At 39.5% G+C, this 26,721-nt stretch overlaps 1 protein-coding gene across 4 annotated transcripts in view; it reads right to left on the minus strand.

The window, feature by feature from the left end:
* The window catches only part of NLGN4X (neuroligin 4 X-linked), a 353,256-nt gene that overhangs the window by 306,103 nt on the left and 20,432 nt on the right, over nucleotides 1–26,721 (minus strand). Inside the window, exons 2-3 of one of the 4 annotated variants that reach the window (XM_050777513.1) lie at nucleotides 16,945–17,113; nucleotides 11,843–11,932 (exon numbers count right to left, since the gene is read on the minus strand). The exons of 1 other annotated variant lie outside the window; for it this stretch is intronic. The gene's annotated coding sequence lies outside the window, so the exon portion shown is untranslated. 2 more of the 4 variants (XM_050777515.1, XM_050777514.1) reach the window with 2 other exon arrangements.

Genomic DNA, 26,721 nt, shown 5'->3' on the forward strand with positions numbered 1-26,721 from the left:
AACAAACTAATACAACATTCAACGTTCAAGTGTAATGCTGGGTATGAGAGTTGATTCTAGGTAACTAGCACTGAATGCATCTGTTCATTGTTTATAAACGTAGAAAGTAGTGGCAGAACTGTACTAAGAAAAAAATGTCTGGGAGTTGCCATAAACTCCAGTTAAGCCACTCTCCACAGGACTTTGGAAAGCCTAAAGTACTGACAGTGCTTTTTTTTTTTATGTTAACTTTCATTTCTTGATGTTATTTTCAAAGTATTACCCTTTAGTATCTTCCCTGGAGCAGAGTTATATCCACAGACAAGGTTATCAGTTCATTTCCACCACCCTGCCCTGCTTTTTTCTTTAAGTAAAGTGAAGATAAAGCATTCTTTGGGGAAAAACAATATTGCATTCGGAGGCACCAATATCTTGCTTCTCTCTCACTCTAAATGACAGCAACTCTAAGTCTCTGTGCTTAGGATGGAACTTAATTTTCAGTCTCCCTGGTATATCAGCCGCTATCAGAAATATGAGGGTAGGCCTGTGGGGAATGAGGATAGTTCAGGGCATCTGAAATTCTCTACCTCTTTTGACAAGTGTTGTGTATGGATGTAAATAGATTTTAGTGGTGGTACAAAGAACCCTCAAGTGTTTCATGACTACTTTAGTAATCTATTACACTATAATTGTACCTATGCACACAGACATTCACACCATGGAACTAATATGAATACATAGATTTAAAAGTGATAAACTAAAAAGGAGTGAAACTATCTCTAAACATAGATTTAACTACTATGATTTTATGGTAATATCATTAATCTAATAAATAATTTTTGACTGTGTGTCTTAGTAGTCCTGTTTCCCACTGCTTATAAGAGAACATCTGAAACTGAGTAATTTATAAAGAAAAGGAATTTATTTCTTAAAGTTCTGGGGACTGAGAAGTCCAAGGTCAAGAGGCTGCATCTGGTGAGAAGGTTCTTGCTAATAGGTACTCTCTGCTGATTTCTGAGGTGGCCCACGTTATCACATAGCCAGAGGGCTCAGGGCTACCTCAGGTCTCTCTTCTTCTTCTTAACCAATTAATCCTTTTACACATTAATCCATTAATCCTTTATCCAATCACCTCTTAAAGGCCCACCTCTTAATACCGCCACACTGAGAATTAAGTTTCAACATATGTTTTGGAGGGGATATTCAAACCATAGCAGTGGGGCACTGCATTAGATGGAGTGGTGACTACAATAACGTAAGATATTTCCTGTATTCAGGGGAATTTTTAGTCTGGTAGAGAAGTAAGACATTTAAATTAACAAGAGAGGAAAGAGAGGGTTATAATGGAGGTACTCTTTTGGATACATGATTATAGAGGGGGAGCAGGTCATGGAAGGCTCCCTTGAGAAATGACCTTCAGGTGAATGCGGAATCATTAAGACATCCACTGCAGGGAGAAAAGTCAGGAAGGGAGGAAGATAGCAAGAACAGTGACACGGAGGTCTATGGCTGAACACTGCTGGTATCAAAAGGTTCTGTGTCCTTCAACATGACTGAGACACAGGGTATGTAGACAGATGTCATGAATTGGGATAGAAAAGGGAACTTAGGGCCAAATCACCCAAGACCATTTCACTGGCCATCAGTCTTTGGTCACACACTTGATAATATTCCTAACATACCTTCCATCAAGTATACAATGTACAATCGGATTCCCAAGGGAGATGGAGCAAGGAGGAGGGAAAGAGACAAGGGAAGAAGGAAAACAGAGAAAAGCAGCCATCAGGGAGAAAAAAGGAAAACAAGAGTGTTGTCAAAGACGTTGAGGAAGGCATCCCAGGAAAGGTGTCAAGAGGCAGAAAGATGTTGCAGAGGCCAGATGAGATGACCCCTGACATGCATCAATCATACAATCACAGCATCCTGAGGCTGAATAATGCACTGTCCCCAAAGCTGTCCACATCTTAATCCCCGGAGTCTGTGAATATGTGACCTTTCACGGCAAAGGGACTTTGCAGATGTGATTAAGTTAAGGATGCTGAGATGAAGAGATGGTCCTGGGTTAGCTGGGCGAGCCCAGTGGCATGACAAGGGCACTTATAAGAGGGAGGCAGGAGGGTCGGAGTCAGAGAGGGAGATGTGCCTGCCGCAACAGCTAAGGAATGCGGGTAGCCTCCAGGGGGAAAAAGACAAGGAGATAGATTCTGACACATCGATTGTAGCTCCACCAGGTCCATTTCAGAAAGTGGCCTCCAGAACCATGTTTATTAATGGGTGTTCTTCAAACCATTGTTTGTGATTATGTGTTACAGCTGAGAACATGAACATGTTGGGGAAGGAGTGGAAAATAAGGAAAAACAAATGTGACTGCTCCTTCTGGAATCCTAGTTAAGAAGTATACAGCAGGGATGAAACACGGCTGCTAGAAAGTGTCCATTAGATGTGAACGACTGCATTTCCAAATATAGAAGACATCAGAAAGAAATCAATTGAAACAATTCTCTATAAGCATCTAGAGGAAAACATTTGTAGAAAAAAAGCATATACTATTAGAGCTGGAGTTTGCTTTCTAAGCCTTGAAAAGCCAAATCATTTTGAAATTTCTTTCCAAAGCAGTTTAACCTTTTAAACACCAAGAAAAGAAATACTGGACGGGCGTTGTGGCTCACGCCTGTAATCCCAACACTTTGGGAGGCTGAGGTGGGCAGATCATGAGATCAGGAGATCGAGACCATCCTGGCTAACACGGTGAAACCCCGTCTCTACTAAAAATACAAAAATTAGCCAGGCGTGTTGGTGGGCGCCTGTAGTCCCAGCTACTTGGGAGGCTGTGGCAGGAAATATGCATGAACCTGGGAGGCAGAGCTTACAGTGAGCCAAGATCACGCCACTGCATTCCAGCCTGGGTGACAGAGCAAGACTCTGTCTCAAAAAAAAAAAAAAAAAAAAGGAAAGAAAGAAAAAAGAAAAATAAATAAATACTGCAATTTCTTCCTGAGACATAAGATCAATGAACTGATCTTCAACTACACAAAAACAAGATGGCATTGCTGTTGAAGATCACGTCAAAGGTCCACTTGCTTTGAAGGATAATTAGATTAAATAGAATGTTTCCTAAAATCAGTAATGTTCTGGTTGGATAGTCAAGGAATCCCAACTCATGTGCTACTATTTTATCTCTTTTAATTATTTTCTCAGATGGTTAATGCCACATTATTTCAGAGAGTTGTTCTAAGACTTAACCATAGAAATGGTGATGATTTTAAAAACATCTGAAAACACTGAGCGTTAGCAAAATGTGCCCAGTATTCCAGTTGTACTTTAAGTAAAATGTTTAAACTATAACCTAATATTTCAAATATAAAATAGTAAGTGACAATTATTCACTCAGTTAATTAACTAATTTTTAAGCAAGTATCTGACTTAAACATTGAAAAAATACAACTCATGATATCTTATCAAAAGAATTAAATTAGTTGAGATTTTTAACTAATTATTATAAAAGACTAAATGGAAATAGTAGTAATAAACGCTATCAAAAAACTACCTTTTATGTACTTTAAAATCTGTAGCTGGCAAATACTCCATTTTACAGTTTACCTTGATTAGAATCTTCAACTTTTGAAAGGTAAGAAATTAGTGAAGACACATATCACTGGACATAGTGTGCTGTTCTTTTCGTTTACCTGATGCCATTTGCTTATTACTGTGCCAGATTTTATTGGTTAACTTCTTCCCAGAACAGCATAATTTGAACAATCCAATCAATTGCCATTAAAAGGACAAGTGAAAGACTAAACATTCCCCAAGGAAGGTTTAAATTTTCCAAGTAATCGAGAAGAAAATACAGCAGCTAAAACAGTAGTCCATTTAGAAGACTTAATTACAGATAAGTCAATGCTAAACAACTTATATTTTTCTGTGCATATATATGAGATCAGAACAAATGCGGGGGGGAAAAATCTCTTATACTCAACATTCAATTGCTTCCAAGTTGCTATCTCCTATTAAAAAAAAAAAAATCCATAAGACATCGCACTGGTTTTCTTCTCCACCCAGGTTTGCAAAACTCAAGAAGGAAAATGATACCTACTCATCCCCTGGTGAAAACAGAATGCTTCCTTTACCAAAACATGACTAACATAGCCCAGAACCCAAAATAACTTAAGTCTTCCCATCCAATGTTAAAGCACCACAGGTTTTCCACAGAATGTGAAGGAACTCCACTCAAGAAGTTGGTGGGCTTTGGACCAATACGCAGGAGAGCATAGGCAAAGAACGGCACCTTCTGAGAGCTGGACAAAACCAGCATTGCCCTGGGGCACTGCCTGCTCTTCTTAGCTGAGGGGATGGGCAAAAGGTTAGGGAACCCATTTGGACTGCTCAGCCAGGACTTAGACCTTAAGGTTACTGGTTTCCAGCGAGGGCTTGTTTCACTTCCCCTGAAACTGCTGAGTTGAGAACACTGGCCTGCATCCAACACATATAAAGCATCTTCTACGTGGCCTGCACTGTGATACATACTTGGCAGCATGACATTTCCTTATTTATATTTTAAACTGTAGACAAAGAGGAACAGCACAAAAGTTCATGGACAGGAAAGAGTGACCACTGTTCCAGGCCTTTGCACTGACCACAATTTACATGGATCATGTTACCTTCTACCTTGCTTTAGTCCTAACTGCTATTTCCCCATCACCCCATGTCACACTTAAATCGACCAAGACTTAGAAACACAATTGAAAATCATGTTTTCAGCAGGCACTGTGGAAATGGAAGTATAAAAGATATATTAAGACAACGTTTTTCAGCAAAAGATCCTTAATCATCTGTGTCTAAAATATATTTAGTTAATATTTACTACAGGTCCACAGCATGCCAGGTGTGGCAGAGAACAACATGCCAGAGAAAGAAAACAACTCCATTCCCCATTGATATTAATTATCCACTCCAAGGAAGCATACTGAGTCAGAATTACTTCTCTCAAAAATTCCCACGAAAAATAGAATCCAGGAACTCCCTGGTTTTAACTGTACAAAATGCACTTCATTAAAAAGTTTAGTGAAGCGGAATAAAAATCGCAATAATTGTTTGTACTTAATCAAGCGTTCCCTTCTTCTAGATCATGAAACAAATGGATTGGAGTGTGAAAAAAACAGTCAAGATGTTTCTCCAAGATCAATCTGTGCAATAATGAACCTTAGCCCTAAGAGAGATCAACCAGCAACCAGAATCCATCACTTGAGCAGCTAGAGGCCACCAATGAAAACCCATGTGAGCCAGCTGCAGCTTCTTGTGTTGTTGAAGGCCACTGAATCTTTCCCTGGTGCACATAAATTTTACATGTAAAATTCAAGGGTGTTCCCATGCCCCATTCATCCATACACCCCAGATGACAGGCTTTAAACCCCCTCTGTGTTTAAGAGTTGTAGTGCGTGCATTCATAGAATTCCTAATACAAACGTATATGGACAAATATATGCATCAGAAACCACCACTTAATGAAAATGTTCCTTAAAAATCATATTAAAAGTCTTTGTTTTCGTCTTGACATTTTAACACTGCAAAAATACAGATACAAGACATAAAACTTACTCACCGATTGTGTCATTGCGGATTCAGAATTGATGGTTTTTAATAAAAGCAGTTAACATATTAATAATTACTGTAAATTTGCCATCTAATTAAATCTTAGAAAAATCATGTTAACTGTATATCACCTTCATCAGTATCTTGTCTCTATCAAAATATATGAAAATCTGTTTTCTCTACAAATTTAAAGGAAATATCAACTCTAACTCCACCTTCTTTAGTCAGAGTGGCTTAAAAATTTCTTTTCAAATTTCTTAGTATAGAAAAATAATGTTTGCTATTCAAAGCCAGTAACCAAAGAAATAAGAATGGGGAAAAGAACGGCTTTCCGAACTATTTCAAAGGTTTGCTGCATTAAATACGTATTTGAGCGTATTCAAGCTAAAACTAACATAACTTTCAGCCCTGAAAGACTTCAGTCATTCTGTAGCGGTTCATCGTTGAAAGGAAGAAAATATATTCACACATCAATCAACGTACTAACGCACAGTAAATGCACGCACGCGTACGTACACGCACGCGCCAGGAGGCACGCACGCGCCAGGAGGCACGCACGCGCCAGGAGGCACGCACGCGCCAGGAGGCACGCACGCGCCAGGAGGCACGCACAGATTTCCGCACCCGATGCCCTACGCATCGCCGGATGTGACGTCCCGCGTGGAGCCCCACAGGCAGGAAATGCCATTAGAAGAAGGTGGGCGAAGGTTCGCGGCGAAGTCTCCACTGAAGGAGCTTCTGAGAAATGCTGAGTTAAAACAGTCCTCGCCAAGGCCTTCTTTCCCTTCTTTCCTGTACTAAGCATTAGTCTTCCTACCCTCAGAGGCCAGTATGTCAGTGCCCACGGGAATCCTATCGCTCCACTATGTCCCTCTTTTTCTCTAGCAGATGTCATGGACCCACCTTGTAGGATTTTGGAGGGAATGGTCCCTGGTGAAAGAGGAATCAGGAAATTAGTTTAGCAGAATGGGGAAACTGGGAAACTGTTGCCTCAGCATGAAAAGGTAATTGACATAAAATAATCTTTTACTCGAGGCAAAACAAAGAAACACAGGTGAGCTTTGGTTACATTTTAAAAAAATTAAGTCGGGGAAATTTTTGAATAAACAACAAAATATATTTATTTCTATTTGATCAATAACCTACAACGCCCTTCCCACTTCTTAATTTAGCAAATATTTATTAGTTTACTGCTATGGGACAGGCACTCTTGTGGCTAACAGAGAAAGAAAAGTTAACAAGAACCAGCACCCATCTCCTGGTATTTCCATGTATCCACTATAGTTTACATAAAAGGATTAGATATTGAAGTTTTGATAATTGTACACTTTTTTAAATGCCCATCGAGTACTAATTTTAAAAGCTAAATATTAAACTTTATTTTCCCCATGTCTGCACAACTCGGTTCATCTCTTTTGATTTCCGAGCAGACAAAATACCCTGATTAACTCCTACATACACCAAAGCTAGATAGAGGAGAAATCTTTTTTAGCAATTACTCTTCAATTGATGAGCTTTCATCCCACTTTCTAAGTGGAAGGAGCATATCATAGAGATTGAGCGTGTATTTCAATCACAATTTACCCCATTGTCTGCCTTTGAAATCACCTTCAAGAATCATAGGTGTCTTTGTAATAACATTCAAATACTGTCCTTTTATTTCCCAGTCGTTGATTCCCTAACATCTGAAGGTTATACTGTAGTTGCTGCACCACACCGATTTGCATAACTACTCTAAGTCCTTTGAAATCACAAAATGTTTAATGTAAGATTCATTTGGGTAATATATGTTCAGAACTTAGTATCAACAATCTCAATGTTCGAACTTACAGGCCCCTAGAATTACCCTGATCATCAGAATCTTCAACATACTCACAAATTCAGTTCCATATAATACTGACTTTCCAATTTCCTAGTTCACCCCTTCATCCCTTGACTTAAAAATTATGTTTTCAGGAATGCCATGAAAGGAATTTTTCGTGATCATCAGTTTTGAATTGGACTAAGTCATACTGGCAATAAAATAAATTCTAACATAAGATCACTAAGACTATCCAGACTATCATGAAAATCCATTGCAAAGAATTCTTCTTAACAGGGATTACAAAACCAGAAAGTGTTCAGTCAATTGTATATAGAAAAGTTGAATGAACTGGCCTAAATTGAAATTTTCAAGTATTAAATAAGCTTCACGAATTATTTGTACTTCTGAGCTAGCTGTGGTTCTTAATTTACATTCACACATTCTTGATAGTGAAAAGGAATGAATGCATGTCTCTGCAGTCTTTAAACATACCAAAAACCTAGTAATTGCAAACAACTAATTAGCAGCAGACCTGGATTACAGCATAGATGTCCTCACTATCAGGCTTGTGGGTGTTTCCATGAAATCCTGTACCCCTCCTCAAGTACAACCGACGTCACTGAAGAGTCATGATACCTTCAGTTCTTACTGAGAATTTTAAGAATACTGGGAAAGGAAAAACCCTTTGTCACTTGTTTTTCATCCAGCCAACTGATTCTTGGTGTACAATGTAGGAAATTCCAACCTAGGATCACCATTCAGCAAAGACCCCTCCAAATTATCAGGAAAACGCACTCCAAAGCATTCCCCCTTAAGAGAAAATGCAGCCACCAATTAAGCAAAAGCAGTAGCTGACTCTTGCAGAGACATGCTGTTAATGCCCAGTGGTTTCAAATGTAGATTGAACCTAAATGCATATGGTAAAACAATAAAAAAAAGTCCTAGGTTCAGAAGTTCTCATTTCTTTCTCATGATTGTGCACTTTATATAATGTTACCTTTGGGTTTCATAAAGTGAGTCTATCATATTATAAGCTTTGAGTCGTCTATAGCTCTGAGCCTGATGCCAGACCTGTTACTACTGCTTCTCCTTGGAACTAGGACAGTCTGATTATATTAAACTGAATGTTCTTTGCACTGCAGCTACTGAAATGATTACAACCAAAACTGCATTGGGTTCCTGTTCCAAAGGCTGTAGGTGTGAGAGAGAAGACAAATATTTCTCAGACTTCAGGCCTTGATTATTTATTAAGACTCGTCCAGGTTGAAAAAAAAGAAAATGGAAAAAAGAAGAAAGTTGAATGATTCAGGAGCCAACCATAATGTATCATTATTGATTATTTAGCTGTATATGCTGATGAAAAATGATGTGTACCTTTATTCGTTTTACCTTTGATAAGACAAATAAATCTATACTAGATAAAAATAGCAAACAGCTGATCAATCATTTTTCCAAATATGATTTTCTTCCAATTTGTATGTTAAGGATCAAATGGGGGAGGTGGGACAGTATTAATCTTTCTTTATAAATTACAAATTATCTTTGAAAAACAAAAGCTGATATTTGTTTATGGCAGGAAATATGGAGAGATGTTTAAAAATCAACTTTCTTTGGAAACAAGAGTTCCATAAAGGACATGACCTTGACAATCTTCTAGAATTAAGGAAAAATACTGAAGTTTTATTCTATAAAGAGAAAACCATGGGTAGGAAAATTATCTGGCAATCATTAAACAGATACTCAAATGGCCTTTGTGGTCTAAATTTTGACAAAAGTTTGGAAGCTACAACATCAAATTAATAAGAAAATTTGTCAGTAACCAATATTTAAGCAATCAAATTGTAAAGACTTCAGATTTGCAGCTGAACCATGAAAAGACACAGCCATTTACTTGAAATGTATGAAAGCATCAGATGAACCTTTCTAAAATTTGAATTTGTGGGGAAGGGTCCAGATTTTCAATTGTGAAGTATCTCCACTAACATGGCCTCACAGCTGTATATCACAAAAGTATTCTACCCATATCTTTTCCTTGGGCTCTGCTCTATTTCTAATGTCCAGACAGTGAGAAAGATCTCATGGTCTGAGTGTCCCCTCTGCCTGTACTAGTAGCACCTGTCTGATATTTTGAACCCCCCACTCTGCAGGGGCTACAAACAAAAAGGGTAAAATGAGATGTGGGGGTCATTCAGATGGCCCAAGATGGACTTTTTGATCATTGCAAATGTTTACTCTAGAAGAAAATGGACTTCTAGTGAGCAGTGCAGCCAAGGGTGAATTTCTGAGAGGTTTACATACAGTGAGTCAGAGAGCTGACCTTCATTTGTGTTTTTCTACTTTATGAGATGTACCCCAAACTGTGGCCATGAGGAGGAACAGACAATTATTTAAAAATCCTAAATTTCCAAGCATGTCACATTGGACACTCCAAATGAGCTAGAAACCACTGCTTTCTACTTTTGTTTGTTTCAAATTTTTTTTTTAAAGTAAACAATTTTCACCACCAAAGTAATCCGAAAGCACTGCTAGACTTGGTTTAACCAGGCTGAAAAAATGCATCAATGAAATAAGTCAGTAGAGGTTAATGATTACTAATAATTATTTTTTCAAAATTATTCATCAACTCATGCAACACAGGATGGGTAGAATTTCAGTAAGGAGGGAAAGGAAATGTTGCACACAGGCAGACAGAATAGCATAAATCAAAGGCTGGAGGTAGGAAGGCACCAGGCTTGGGATTGCCTGGGTGGAGTAAGGGACTAGAAAAGAAGCTCAGATGCTCTAAAGGGCTTGATCCAAAGTGAAGTGTGTGCTGGGCACAGTGGCTCACGCCTGTAATCCCAGCACTTTTGGAGGCCAAAGCAGGTGGATCACTTGAGGTCACGAGTTCGAGACCAGCCTGGTCAACATGGTGAAACCCTGCCTCTACCAAAAATACAAAAATTAGCTGAGTGGGCAGGGCATGGTGGCTCACAGCTGTAATCTCAGCACTTTGGGAGGCAAAAGAAGGCGGATCACCTGAGGTCAGGAGCTCAAGACCAGCCTGGCCAACATGGTAAAACCTCGTCCCTACTAAAAATACAAAAACTAGCTGAGCGTTGTGGTGGGTGCCTGTAATCTCAGCTACTTGGGAGGCTGAGGCAGGAGAATCACTTGAACCTGGGAGGCAGAGGTTGCAGTGAGCTGAAATTATGCCACTGCAGTATGGCCTGGATGAAAGACTGAGACTCCATCTCAAAAAAAAAAAAAAAAAAAAAAAAGAAGTGTGTATGTACTTCAGAAAAGCCAATTAACCAGTAAGACTGACTGATATGGCATTTTTCAGCATTCTAAAGTTTCCTCTGAATTTTCTGTTGAAGTATTTTAATTCTGGATCAGGCACTTTCAGCAATAGTGATGAGTTCCCATTCATGCTCGTACGATGGGACTCTCATCCCGTGCATCCCCTACCCCTTATCTAGAAAGTTTGGGCATTCCTTAGACATCACCAGGCACTGAGCGTTTCATAGACATTGTTTTCACCCAATATTTTTTTTTTTTTTTTTGAGACAGGGTCTCGCTTTGTTGGCCAGGCTAGAGTACAGTGGAGCAATCACAGCTCACTACAGTCTCAAACTCCTGAGTTCAAGTGATCCTTCCACCTCAGCCTCCCAAGTAGCTGGGACTACAGGTGTGCATCACCATGTCTGGCTAAGTTTTAAATTTTTTGTAGAGATGAAGTCTCACTGTGTGGCCCAGGCTGGTCTCGAACTCCTGAACCCAAGTGATTCTCCCTCCTCAGCCTCCTAATGTGTTGGGATTACAGGCGTGAGCCACTGTGCCTGGCCTCAATTACTTCTTATAATGTGACAGGTTAGGTATTTTATTACCCATGTTTGACAGCAAAGAAAGAGGAAGATATTAAAAGGTAATGAATAAACTATCTACCTAAGTTCATGCTGTGGCGTGTGCTTCCATCCTGCAGCCTAAAGATCCTTCTTGGATGCCTCTTCCAACAGACACCCTGGCGTCCTGGTAGGCCCAGGGGTTACAAGGAGAGCATGCAAACAGAATGAAGGGGCCTGCGTAACAGCAGCACAGGTTGCCCATAAGTGTGGCCAATGATCTGGAACTGCCCCTCCCTTGTGGATCTGTTTCCCCTTAGAAAAATCAGGCGGTGAGAATGGACCTACAGCCCACCCAGCCATGACTCACCTGGGCTGTCCTCCAGGCAGACCCCAACTCCATCACCTTCCTTCGCAATCTTGCATCTAAGCTCTGATCAGATAGGAACACTCAGGCTCAAGGAAAGATGAGGTTACAGTGAGCCTCCCAGGCAGCCCTCTGGTCTGAGCTCCAGGTTCAGGGTTTTGAACAACTGCCCGAGCCCACAGCCTGGCCACACAGTGGTTCTCCAGTCCAACGGTGCAGTCCAGAACACAGTCATTGACTGCCATGCTGGACTCGCCAGTAACTATTCCTGATACTTACCATTGCCTCGTCCTTCTGAGATGGTGCCTTTAAAAATGCCTCCCTGGAAACCTACTTGATTTTTTTTTTTCCATCTCAGCACACTGTTCCCTATTTTTAAAAAAAAAGAAAAACATACCACTCTCCATCAGTAAAAGAGATGATATTGTTTCAGAACCAATGTGACATTCCTTATGAGCTTTCTTATGGGTAGTTACAAGAACTAGCTGGTCAGGACATGAAGTAATTCTTAACTTGTTCCCTAATAAGTCAAGGAACTAGTCTAGTGGGAGCACCTACACCCATGTATGGCTTCATGTGGAATCTCTATGCAACCATTTTAGCACACACATGCAATTTGAGAATACAAAAATCAATGAAGACTCCTTGAGGCCTCCAATGGGCAACTCATAATCTGGTTGGCATTAATCTGGGTGGCATTAAGGTTTTGTTGGGGATCATCAACTCAGTGTATTTTTCTATTAGATATAACTTGTTTAATAAAAGAAACCTGCAAAATGTGTGAAAAGAACCAATCAATAATTTAGAAATCACTTATTTGCAAGAACTAATCCTCAACCTGCAGAGATGTTTTGCTGTGGCAGAAGGTCAGAACAACACTGCCATTGACTCTACTGCAAGAAAACTTATCACAAAATCAGCTGGGTGTGGCGGCATGTGTCTATAGTTTCAGCGGACTCAGGAGGCTGAGATGGGAGGATCACTTGAGCCTGGGAGGTTGAGGCTGCAGTGAGCTATGATCGCACCACTGCACTCCAGCCTGGGCGACAGAGCAAGACCCTGTCTCCAAAAGATATATGTATATATTAGGTTGGTGCAAACGTAATTGCGGTTTTTGCCTTACATTCAAGGGTATAAACCGCAATTATGTTTGCATCAACTGAATAGATATATCATCTCCACTGGATCAGTTATCATCTCAGGACTGTTTGGAGTTTTTCTTGCCATCTCACCCAGAATGCTCTGTTTATAGGATGAGTCTCATGCGACACTTCTCATTTTACTTTTAAGCAAGAACCATTGATAAGTAACACCTGCAAGATATCTAACAGAGTACTACGTGGCCTTTCACACTCAGGATTTTGCATCTATAGGAAAGACGATAAGGGAAGAAGAGAAGATATCACTCAATACCCTTCTGGGCTTACTTCCATGCTTGAAAAAATATTAATATAAAGTAGATAAGGCCTTTGGGTTTCACAGCTAATGAGCCAGCACATTATTAAATTGCAGGAAGACAAGATCATATTTTAACTATGTTTTTGATTTCTCATAACACCTAGCACATTTTGTTATTAATAGGTGTTATCATAAATATTGTTGATGAAACTGTATTTGTAAAAATGACTTTATATTTAACAACAATCATAATTACATTCATCTTCACTGACCCTTCTACAGCCAAGGGCAGGAGTTATTATGACATCTTATTTTACATTGGGAAAAAATTGATATCCATGTGTTAAGTAACGCAGCTCACTGAAGCAGGGAGTAAGACCTATCTTGACTCCAAAGACCATGCATTTTTTCAAAATATCAAGCTACCTCTTCATCCAAACAATTCTAATAATAGTAATAATAATAGTTTTTTTTTATTTTATTTTTATTTTACTTTAAGTTCCAGGATACATGTCCAGAATGTGCAGGTTGCTTACATAGGTAAACGTGTGCCATGGTGGTTTGCTGCACCTATCAACCCATCACCTAGCTATTAAGCTCCACGTGCATTAGCTGTTTGTCCAAATAGTAAGTTATAATAGCTAATATGTACATAGTAGGTCAGCAACTAACTTGCTGAATTCTTTACATATACTAACTCTTAATTGTCTCCAAAAACATATAAGGTATATGTGAGCTTTATCCCCATTAGTTGAGAACACTAATGCAGGGACATATTAGCTAACTTGCCCAACACCACAGAGCTGTAAAAGTGGAGGCAGAACTCAAGCTGCATTGTTTGGCTTTCACCCACCATGGGACAATGGCTCGGTGGGGGATCGAGACCATCATTTTTCTCCCACATCCCGCAATCTCCGCACTGTGGGGATCTATAGCTGAAACAGTTTTCATCAGTGACAAAAATTACCAGTGGAAAAAAAAATGAAGTTTTGTGATATTAGCGCCAAAGACAGTCCCATAATGCATGAGTGTGCATATAGTAAATGCTCAATTAATATTAGCTCTTGAAATTGTATTATTAAGACTGTGAAATTGCCTATATATTTATTTTCCTTGATCATACCTTTGTTCACACCCACCAATCAGTGTTAAATTTACAGTTATCAAGTTAATGATGTATGTGTATTTCAGAAAATTTTTACAATAATTAGTGTGCACTGTATCTGACTGGCTGTACTTTTTGTGATAGAGTAAAAATTATTATTATTATGTTACTTATTTATTTACTTTGGAGACAGACCTTGCTGTTTTACCCAGGCTAGAATACAATGGCACGATCATAGCTAGCTGTAATCTCAAATTCCTAGGCTCAAGTGATCCCGCTGCCTCAGCCTCCCAAGTACCTGGGACTACAGGTGGATGTGTCTAAACCTGGCTAATTTTTAAAATAATCTTTATAGAGATAGGATGCCACTGTGTTGCCTAGGCTGGTCTCAAACTCTGGGCTCAAGCATTTCTTCTGTATTAGCCTACCGGAGTGCTGAGATTAATAATAGCCATGAGCCACTGCCCCCAGCCTATTATTATTATATTAGATTTGAGGTTTTATTTGTTTCTTGGTTTGCTTGGTTTTGTTTACAGGTTTGTTTAGATACACAAGTGAGGTGGTGAAACTAATTGTATCTGTGTGTGCGTCCCCTATTTTCAAATGTGATATTGCTAAAATCTGATGGAACAAAATATTCCCATTGAAAGTGTTTCGCCAGGTGCGGTGGCTCATGCCTGTAATCTCAGCATTTTGGGAGGCCGAGGCAGGTGGATCACAAGGTCAGGAGATCGAGACCATACTGGCTAAAATGGTGAAACCCCGTCTCTACTAAAAAATACAAAAAATTAGCCGGGCGTGGTGGCGGACGCCTGTAGTCCCAGCTGCTTTGGAGGCTGAGGCAGGAGAATGGCGTGAACCCGGGAGGCGGAGCTTGCAGTGAGCAGAGATGGTGCCACTGTACTCCAGCCTGGGCGACAGAGCGAGACTCTGTCTCAAAAACAAAAACAAACAAACAAAAAAAGCGTTTCATGTGTAGTCATCTACCTAGTGAGTCTCCCTGAAAAGAACTCTGTTCATCCATCCTAGTTCTGCCTAGGAGGAGTAGGAGGAGTGTGTTCACAGTTGCTGCCCTCGGTGTCAAGAATGTTTCCATGCATCCTGCAGGCCTCAGTCACTACCGCTCCTCTTATGGGTCCCTGGTCACTATCCTCCATGCAGACTCAACTCTCTTTCCTGCAGTCCATGGTTATGTATTTCCTAACGAGGTTTGCCTCTTCATAAAGGAAAACCCCTCCTGGGGGTACTCACAACACAGCGTTCTTCCTGGCTTCTCTTTTGTTGGTGGTGGAAATCCCAAGGATTGAGGAGGGAGAGAAAGGCTGGGGCTTTTTATCACTGCCATAGGTGATGCCATTTGGGTGCAAGGCAGAATGCAGACCGTTAACACTCTCTGTTCAAACAATCACTTCAGGTCGGGCTCGGTGGCTCACGCCTGTAATCCCAGCACTTTGGGAGGCCGAGGGGGGTCAGATGACCTGAGGTCAGGAGTTCGAGACCAGCCTGATCAACAGGGAGAAACCCCGTCTCTACTAAAAATACAAAAATTAGCCGGGCGTGGTGGTGCACGCCTGTAATCCCAGCTACTTGGGAGGCTGAGGCAGGAGAATCGCTTGAACCCAGGAGGTGGAGGCTGTGGTTAGCCGAGATCAGGCCATTGCCCTCCAGCCTGGGCAACAACAGCGAAACTCCGTCCTAAAAAAAATATAATAATAATAATAATAATCACTTCTTCATGTTTCCCCTTGGTTCTCAGTGACGTGATTCACTCTCGCAAAAGTTATTTCATTTATTTAGAGCTCAGTTATAAGCCATTGTCATGTAGCTGATACAGTATTTCAAAGGTTAAAGAATAAATTATCTAGATTAAAATTCTTCTGGGCTTTACTCCAGAATTTGGACAAGATAACCTATTACAGAAGGCCACAAGACAGAACGAGATCCTATATCAAAAAATGCAATTTCATATTAATATTAAGATGATCAGCCATTTGTACTCAAATTTATCTGTTGCCTAGACTGGAGTGCAATGGTGCAACCTTGGATCACTGCAGCCTCAACCTCCTCAGCTCAAGCAATCCTCCCACCTCAGCCTCCTGAATAGCTGGGACTACAGGCATGCACCACCATGCTCAACTTTTTTTTTTTTTTTTGTATTTTTTATAGAGACGGAGTCTCACTATGTTGCCCCAGTTGCTCTTGAACTCCTGGAAGCAAGCAATTGGCTCCTGCTGGGCCTCCCAAAGTGCTGGGATTACAGGCATGAGCCAATGTGCCTGGCTAGAATTGCATTTTATAATCTAAGTTGTCATATAAAAACTACAACCTATGGTATTCATATCATTTGTAATAATTTACATTCTACTTAATAAATAAGTTTTTGATCACTATCTAAAAGCATCTTTTAAAAACACTAATTATATGGGGGGATAGATTTTCTCGATAGTCAACATGAATTAAAGCAGAAAGGTGCTAATTAAACTAACAGTTATGGGACCGGGCATGGTGGCTCATGCCTATAATCCTAGCACTTTGGGAGGCTGAAGAGGGAGGATTCCTTCAGCTCAGGAGTTTAAGACCAGCCTGGGCAACATGACAAAACTCTGTCTCTACAAAAAATACAAAAATTAGCCAGGTGTGGTGGTGCACGCCTGTAGTCCCAGCTACTCCGGAGGCTAAGGTGGGAGGATTGCTTGAGTCCGGGAGCAGAGGCTGCAGTGAGCTCTGGTTACGCCACTGCACTCCACCCTGGGTAACAGAATGAAGCCCTGTCTCAAAAAAACAAACAAACAAACAAAAATAACAACATTATGGAGCATTCATATCACTTTAAAGAAAGCTTAGCATAAAGAGAATACATTAGTCAAAACATACACACCTTTGGAGGAATATCAGATGTGGAAACTAAGAAGGTTATCATCCACACTATAATGATGTTTCAAATAAGCCTCTCCATGTAAGTTCATCATTACAACTAAAGATTTGGGGGTTCAGAGAGAGGCATATAGCAATTCCAACTCGCCCTGGGTAGTCAGTCAAGAAGAAACCTAGGACATAAGATATAATGATATAAATATTTTCATCAAGATGGCATTGATAGAACTCTGACTTTTCATTTGATGCTAACATTATCCCTTTGTATCAACATAAATTACAATACGGATTGTCTAGAAACCCTAAGTCATGTCATTGTACAAAAGTTTGCTGAACGTGGACCATGAATGTGCTGTGAGGACAGGGAAAGGATCCTAAAGATGAATGCCACCTGATCCCTCTCCTCAAGGTCTTTCAGGGAGCGCATCATTAAGGCAAGTACTTATAAATTGCATGAGCTCCTATACTGGTGATACAAGAATAGACAGTGTTGTGCTCAGAAGAGGCAGCATCTCAGAAAAAGCTTCAGAAGATGTCCTCAAAGATGACTTTGAAAGAGGAGAGAGAGAAGAAGCATCTTTCTCAGAGTGGGGCCCATGAAAAGCAAGAGGTGGAAACTGTAGCCGACCCCCCAGTGACCTCAAGAGGTCTGGACTATGACGCTAGCCAAGGTTCTGGCAACACTGATGACTAATATGAACATGTAGGCCTACACAAACACACACAAAAACAGGAAAATAAAAAGCTATTTTTAAAACCTGAGGATATCTCAGAGGGATTTTTAAGTTAAAAAGAAGTATCCCTAGGATGGTCCATTATTTATTGAATTTTCTTTTGAGTCCCAGTGATCCCCTAAATTTCTAACCTAAAAAGTAGGAGGACAAATTTAATTTTGGTAGATTTCTTGATTAACTACAACAATATGGCATGCTCAGCTGAGAAAAGAATTTACCTGCAGGATTTAGTGTGGTCATTCTGGATATTTCCAGATGTGAGTATGAATGTTCAAATGAACATAAATGACCTTGATTTATACCCTAAGTTATCTCAACAAAATTTTATGTCCTTTCCTCAAACAGAGCAATCTTTCAAACTGTGTTTTTTTTTAAGTTGCAAATTTAATAAATCATCTGATTTTTTGTCTTGGATTTGCTCCCATTTCTTAACACAACATTCATTTTACTTAATTTTTAGCATTATGAAATCAAGAAAATATTAATGAATAAAAAATTTTCTGTTTAGAATTTTAGAAGAATAAGTTTAAAAATAGAGGATTGATTTTTCACAATTCTGCTCCTCCCAAATCATCCCACAATTCTGATAAACTCACAAGAAATTAATTTATTGACCACACTGCTAGTTTTGACCCAAATCTTTATAAGAAATTTAAAAAGCACATAGACTTATCCATCCAGTGAGCAGTAGAAGTAAGCAATACTGCACAGCAGATTTATAGCTTTAGTGTTAGAATGTAAATGATTAAACTTCAAAATCCTGAACTTTCTTAGACTGCATCACTCTCAATCTTCCAGGCACGGACCAGAATGAGAAATTTGACAAAAATTTTCTATGACATCATCTTTAATGAAATACAGGCTAAAAAATGTAAAAACTCTAGGGACATTAATATAGATGAGGAAGATTTTTTTAAAGATAGCCATTTAGAAATAAATCACATGCATGTACTGAGTGACCCAAACATTTTTGGTAAATCGTGCTAATTTAGAAATAACAAAGTGAACAATCAAGGAAGATCCATGTTCCCTTAGGTGAGAGAGGAACTTTCCTCTACAGTGGGTTGATTATACAATGAAAGACGGCCTTCCCTCAGAGTCTCTCTGGCTTGGCTGCATGTCTCAGAAAACTGTGATAGCTGACTTAACACCTGTTTTTACCAGGCAACATTTGATTTTCTCATTCATCCAGTGAAAATCTACAGTGTCTTACAACTACTCATTTCTTTCATAAATACCCAGTGAGTGCTGATCTATTCCAGATTCATGCAATACACATGTTTACAGAATGCGGAGAAAAATTCACTAACTCTCTGTATCCTCCACACATATCCATAATAAGACAAAGAATAAAAAAGCCTTCAAGATCAGGTGAGCTCAGAGAAGAAAGTAAATAATGGGTTGAATAAGAACACAACCGAGGGTGGAACCCACTTTAAATGGGAACAGGACAGGGTGTTCTGGCCAGAGGAAGTGGCACACAAAAATGTCCTAACACTGTACCCGCTCAGTTAGATCACAAAACCGAAAGAGGACTGGGACAGCAGTGCAGTGAGAAGAGGATGGCCTGGGATGAAGCTGGAGAAGTGAGTAAGAGGCTTACTGTATAAAAGTGGAATAGGTCAGTGAAAGGAATTTGGGGTTCATTCTCAGTGTCATGAGAAACAGTCCTTTGTAAAACATTTTAGACTATGAAGGAGAAAGACAAGGATGGGCCAAAGATAAGTAATGTCAGGGCTGCCTTCAACACTTTCTATATACCTGTTTTAAAGTGTTTTACAAGCTTAATTTACTCCTTTTTTTTTTTTTGACAAGCATCTAATAATACTGCATCTAATAATACTAATAATACTGACCTTCACCTACCTCTGAACTCTCTCCCTTTTCTTAACTGGACAACTCCACCCATAATTGCAACCTTGTATGGTTATTCATTGTCTTGGCCTCTCTCCAATAGTTTGCAAGGTTCTATCAGTATCATCCTTCCAATGCCTCTGCAGAGCCTCATGCCTTCCCCATTTCCTCAACCTCTACCACAGTTGAATCTATAAGTAGATCTCAACTTGCATTACTGACGTTCTGTCTTCTATCACTACCTCTACTATCATGAAACTGATATTCCTTAAATAATTCTGCAAAAGTCCTAATATGATTGCCCCATTGCCTACAGAATAATATCTATAAGGTTTACCATCGAGTTGCACCACCTGAAATGATCTGATTTCAATTTCATCACCCAAACTCAGACTCAACATGCCCTTGAGACAACACTCAACACAACACACCCTATTCCTCAACACCTGCTGTACCAATGTATTTGTTCACACTTTCTCCTTTGTCCTTACGACAAAATTCTATGCAGCTCATAAGCCACCTCCTTTGGAAGAGCTTCTGGTGATAGTCTAGCTTCCAAGATGGCCAATTGACACCTGCTATTAACACCTTCCTGCAATCCTTATCCACATGGTGCCAGATTTGACTTGAACAACCAATAGCATGTAGCAAAAGTGACAAGGTGTCACCTCCAAATCAAGTGCCAAAGTGACAAGGTGTCACTTCCAAGATCAAGTTCTAAGAATGTGTGGCTTTCATCTTAGACTCCCTTTCAGCCTCCCTCTTTCTCTCCTCACTTTCAGAAAAGCCAGCTGTTAATGTCACATGTCTAGCCCTAGGGAGAAGCCCACGTGGCCAAGAACTGAAGCCTCCTGCCAAGTGACACGTAAGTGAGATTCTCCAACACCCTCATAAAACTGCAAGCCCTGTCTACAACTTGACCGCAACATCATGAGAGACCCTAAACTAGAACTGGCGAATCCCTGATGTATAGAAATGCATGAGATGATAAATGCTTGCAGTTTTAACCTAAGGTTTAGAGGAACTTTTTATGCAGCAATAGATAACCAATGCAGTGTCCAAAATGACACAAATGGAAAACAAGATTCTGTGCTGCCAAGGTCTGTGTTTTTACCCACTTACGGAATGTGTGATGTGCATGCCTTGTAATATAGGTATTTTCATTTATCATTTTGTCTTCCTTACTGAGAGTCTGCTCTCCCTGGGATCAGAGGTTGAATCTTATCTGTGTTTCTATCACTGCTGGTATCTGGCATGATGACCTTCTCAAAGTAAGATGGCAGTACATAGTTATCAAATGTATAAACAAAGAAGGAAGAAAAGATGTTGTATGCATGGTTTCTCAGTTTTTAAAGGAAGAATAGCTGCATGCAGTCTGGAATTACCAGATCTTCGTTTGAGAAGCCATATACCTGTGGATCCCTGAAGTGACAAACAATCTGCTGCCTTCACGTTGCTGTAGTGTTTTGAATTATGAGCCAAGCATTTGGAGGCCATAGGGAAATAAATAATGCCCAGCATATCAATGAGTTTTTATGGTTGTTGTTATTAATCTTTAAGTCCCTCACAGTCCATAGCACATGGTAGATGCCCAATAAATATGCATTGGCTTGAATTGACTGGGAAACTGAAAACATAAAGATAACGTATAAATCAGTAGAGCACAACTGCATGACAAAAAGCAAATGATGAGACCCAGAGCTGTGGATGCTGGCCTCTGAACAGGAAAGAATAAAACAGAACGTTGAGCTCAAAACTCAAGCAGGTCATGTGTGCACATATAACCTAGAAATACCCTGAGGCAGTAGTTCTAAAAGGGTAATCCCAAAACCAGTAATGGCAACTTCAACTGGGGAGTTATGGATCCCATCTCAGATCTGCTGACTCAGAAACTCCTGGGATGGGTCCCAGCAATTTGCCTTTAACGAGCCCTCTAGGAGACAATGATGCTTATGTTTGAGAAACACTACACTGGACTATCTGCTTCAAAAGCAATGAAGACATTGGGTTTAGCACCTCCTTTCAGTAACAATGTACCGAAGACTCATTCTGAGAAATTCAGCAATAAAATGGATGGGAATTAACCCCAGAACCCGTGGTTTTGTGGATGCAGCAATCAGGCAAACTGGGAAACCACGAGCCAATTCTTACCATTACAACGCATCACTGAGGGTTTGCAGCAGGAGCCCCAACTCTATCCCTTTTACCACTCAAAGATGTCACCCTGCAACACGATCATCCCACAATGTATTCATCTCTACAACCATTTCTTTCGTTATTTCTACCTCCTCCCAACTTGCAGTTCTCTCATCATTGGGAAGACTTTTCATGAACCCTGACAGCATCCCCATTTCTACGAATTCTCATATTATCCTAGCCCCATGATTACAATCATGGTGTCAGACGCATTTAGGCTATTGCTTGAGAAGTGTCTTTATCCTCCAGCAGAGCACACACTCCAGGAGGGAGCTGGTGTCTGTTCCTCACCTACCCTCACTGGGCAGCCCAGTGCCTGCCAGGCAACAGGCACTCAGTGATCAGTGTACTAAAAGCACAGCTAAGTTTCAAAAAGTTCTGACATTCACATCAAATGTGAGGTTAAAGAGGGTTGCATTAATCCAATTTCTAAAGGTTAAGAAAGATCTCTTCCCAGATAAGAAAAGAGAAGTCATGAATAACAAAACTGTGTGTCCATACAAGAGCTGGGAAAGATGTAGTGTTTGATCATTTGCTTAATGGTTTACAATGCATGAGTTTGAAGTTGAAAATACACGGGAGAAACCCAATGTTGTAGTTCCTATTTCCTGAGAGTCAGACATAGAATGAAGTGAAAGCAAAAACTGAACACTATGAAGTGTACTCCCCACCACCAAGTTTAATTTCAGTGCAATTTCAATTGTCTACCATAAATGACACACCGTGCTTTTAGGATACTACCTGACTTCTGAGGATCTAGATGTCTTGCAGTGTGTAAATACTTGTGAATGGGTCTGAAATTACACCATTTCTACTAGCAATCCCCCTCTTGCCAATTCACATCCAACACTTAACCAGGTCGCGATGAAGTTTATTTAGAAAACACACAGAGCATCTCATATCCCTAATCATGGTTTAAAATGAGACAGTCTTAATTATAATGATGATTGTTCTCAAATCACATAGCTTAGAAAGGCCCTGGAGATAGGTCCAATCACACATTGTACAGTTGAGGGAAGGGAAACCCCACTGTTGATCTTCAGACACCTGCAATGAAATGTGGGTCCCCCACTCCACAATGTGTTGATGCAGTGGCATGGAGCAGTGGAGTCTCTAAAATCCTCATGACTATGGGAACGTGATTCCGGAAGACGAGTGTGGCTGGGTGAGGAGTCTGTCCTTCAAACCCAGCTCTGCCCCAAGCTGGCTGTATAACTTCGGGCCCATCCATTATGTACCACATGGGCTATGAGTGATATGTTCATTAATTTGATTATTATGTGTTCATTAATGTGATCATTGTTACACAATGTATACGTACATCCAGTCGTTACTGGACACTTTCCATATATACAGTTTTTGTCAAATAAATATTTTCAAATGAAAAAAATGAATTTAAATAAAGAACTCTGTGCCTTGGTGTATGAGTTTCCTAGAGTTACTGTCAAAAAGGATCACAAGCCTTATGTCTCAGGAAACAGGAATATGCCCTCTCAAAGTTCTGAAGTCTAGAAGTTCAAAATCATGATGTTGGCCATGCTCCTTTTGTGGGTTCTTGGTGAGGATGCTTTCCTGTCTCTTCTAAATTCAGGGGGTTGCCAGCAATCCTTGGGATTCCCTTTTTTGTAGTTGCATCATGCCAACCTCTGCTTCCGCCATGAGATGGCCATCTTCACCTTGTGAGTGTCTGTGTGTTCTCATGGTGGTTTCAACACCAGTTATATAGAATGAGGGCCACTTGAATCACCTCATTGTAATTACATCTGCAAAGACCTTATTTCAAAATAAGATCACAATCTGAGGTGCTGGGCGTTAGGATTTCAATATATCTTCTCGGGGAACGCAATTCGATCCATAACACAGTTCAATCCATAACAGCAAACCAGATTTTATTTGTAAAATTAGAGGGTAAGAATCAAGGTATTTTAGGTTCAATCACTAAAATGTCAAACCTGGAACAAAGTAGAACAACAAAATTGCACTAGATTCTCTCTCTCTCTCTCTCTCTCACACACACACACACACACACACACACACACACATATTTAGAATTGGGAATTGAGAAAATGCAACCTTTGGATGGATGGGTGGATGCGTTTACTTTCAAACAGGCATTTTCTCATCATACGAAAATGACCTTGCTGTTTCTACACATTTGCATCACATTGATGAATGAGGTCAGAATATGATGTCTCTGCACATATTCAAAACTACATCCACCATAAATGTGGAGCACAACTGCAACCAAACTGTATTTGGGAGCAATTTGCATACATACATCAAACACTGTGTGCAATAATGCATAATAAATTAACTTTTCCTTTTATCCTATAATTGACTGGAGTCTAATTTATTGACCTATTTCCTTGTAGAGCAAAAACTTCTTGTAAACCCATCCCGTTACTCAGTTGGAATATTTTAACCATGGCATCAACATCTCAAAAATGTAACCAAATTTTTAAAAATGTACCCAAGAAGAAGTAAAACACTTACGTTTATGAGTGGCTTAATGAAAATAATACAGATTCCTTGTATCAAATATAAATATTAAATAAATGTATATGGGAAAAGAACAGGATTCACTGCGTTATACAATTTTATAGAATGAAAATCTTCTTAACTAGATGGTGCGTATCTCCCAGACTTTTAGAAATTTCATATGGAGTGGAAGTTGGCACTTCAAACGAAATGAGGCTTATTGCTATTTTATTAACATTGGAATAAAAATAACTGGTTTTGCATATACCCTTTTATTATAAAAGGTGTAAAATGTGCCCATTTATTATCAAAATTTAAAACGATAATACAAAATAACCTATTATGAGGTCATTTATGACAAATGTTATACTGCATTCTTTGGGGTTGGTGACATTAATTCTGAATCTCTGAGGTTAATAATACATCTTTTTAAAACACATTTTCCACCTAAATTCATCTCATATTCACTCCCAGAATATTAAAAGTTCTTATTTTGTTGGAGAATCTAATTTTAATCAATCAATGTAACAGTTCAGAAAATATAACACCATTTTCAATGAGTCTTAAATTTAATTTTCTGTGCAGCACATTTCTGGTGTTCCCATTGATGTTAATAAGTTCTAATAACAGACAGCTCTCATCAATGTGTTCGTATCTGTGGAACAGTAAATCTCATTCTTCACATCAAATGTTCAAATACTCTCTTCCCATCTACTGAGCTTTCATTTGGAACATGATTTTGCCCAATTTTAGATAAGCTAGCTGCATTCCGTTCTGCACTTTGTTCTATCAGATACTTATCAGGGATTTTCTTTTTCTTTATTTCCTGTCTTTGTTTTCTCGTAAGCTCTCACTTATATAAATCAATGCCACCTCCTTTTGGATAGCGTGCGTTATACTGACTGTCCCCAAATGTCAATCCGATTCTCATTACAACTGATAGAATTCATAAAGTCTATTCTGGTTATGAAAAACATCTTCCAGAATAATGTGCTTACTATCTCTTAGTGCACACTTTGCCCAGTTTTTCTTATCTGGTTATGCCCAGCGTACATGTCAGGGCTACTAGAATCCAAAAACCAGTGAAATTCCCCATGTAAAACTTGGAATAAGTACACCTCATTTCATAACAGAGGTTTTTAACTGGGATGGATTTTACTCCCAAGGGGATATCTGAGAATGTCTGGAGACATTTGTGGATGTCAAATTCAAAAAATAATAGAGGTTGATGAGGATACAGAGATAAAGGAATTCATACACACTGTTGATGGGAAAGTAAATTAGTATAAGTTCTATGGAAAACAGCACGGAGAGTCCTCAAAGAACTAAAAATAGAACTACCATCTTATCTAGCAATTCCACTGCTGGGTATCTACCCAAATAAAAAGAAATCGCTGTCAAAAGGATACCTGCATGCATATGTTTAACACAGCACTATTCACAATAGCAAAGATATGGAATCCAGCTAGGCATCCATCGATGGATAAATGAATAAAGAAAATGTGGTATATATGCATAATGAAATATTATTCAGCCATAAAATGAACGAAACTATGTCTTTTGCAGGAGCATGGATGGAACTGGAGGCCATTATCTTAAGTGAAACAACTCAGAAACAGAAAGTCAAAAACAGTATGTCCTCACTCCTAAGTGGGAGCTAAATAATGTGTACACATGGACATAGAGAGTGGAATAATAGACACTGGAGAATCAAAAAGGTGGGAGGGTGGTAGGATGATGAGGAATGAGAAATTACTCAACGGATACAATGCATGTTATTCGGGTGGTGGTTACACTAAAAACCCAGATTTCATCACTATGCAATATATCCATGTCATAAACAGCACTTGTGCCCCTTAAATTTATACAAGCTTTTTTAAAAACAGGGATGTGTATACGACGGGCACCTAGAAGCTTGAGTCCAGCAATTCCATTCAGCATCATACAAGGCACAGGACAGCCACCACAACAAAGAATTATCCACCCTCAATGTTAAGAGCACCAAAGTTAGTAAATCTTGTTTTGTAAGAGACATGTATCCTTGTAAAATATCTGAGTAAATCAAGTCACATTTAAAATTACACAGAATTTAATAGTTTGTAAAATTCTCTAGTGCATCCTTGTGTAACAGGTTCCAATGATCTTCTACTAATAATACCGCCATCCCAGATACTCATTTAGAAGTCTGGATTTATATCATGCATACACACACACTCACAGATACACACACATACACACACAACTCTTCTTAAAATGAGGCATACTTACATTAGCATAAGAATGATAGCCAACTATTTTTAACTGTATAGATTAGATGAGTTTGGTTTTCTTTAGTCATATTTTTCCTGTTTTTTAAGACAGGATCTCTCTGTCACCCAGGCTGGAGCGCAGCAGCACTATCAGAGTTCACCGCAGCCTCCAACTCCTCGGCTCAAACCATCCTCCTGTCTCAGCCTCTCCAGTAGCTGGGATTACAAGAGTGAGCCACCACATCTGGCTACTTTTTTTCTGTAGAAATG

Source organism: Macaca thibetana, chromosome X (genome assembly GCF_024542745.1).
Source record: "Macaca thibetana thibetana isolate TM-01 chromosome X, ASM2454274v1, whole genome shotgun sequence".
NCBI classification, from domain to species: Eukaryota; Metazoa; Chordata; class Mammalia; order Primates; family Cercopithecidae; genus Macaca; species Macaca thibetana.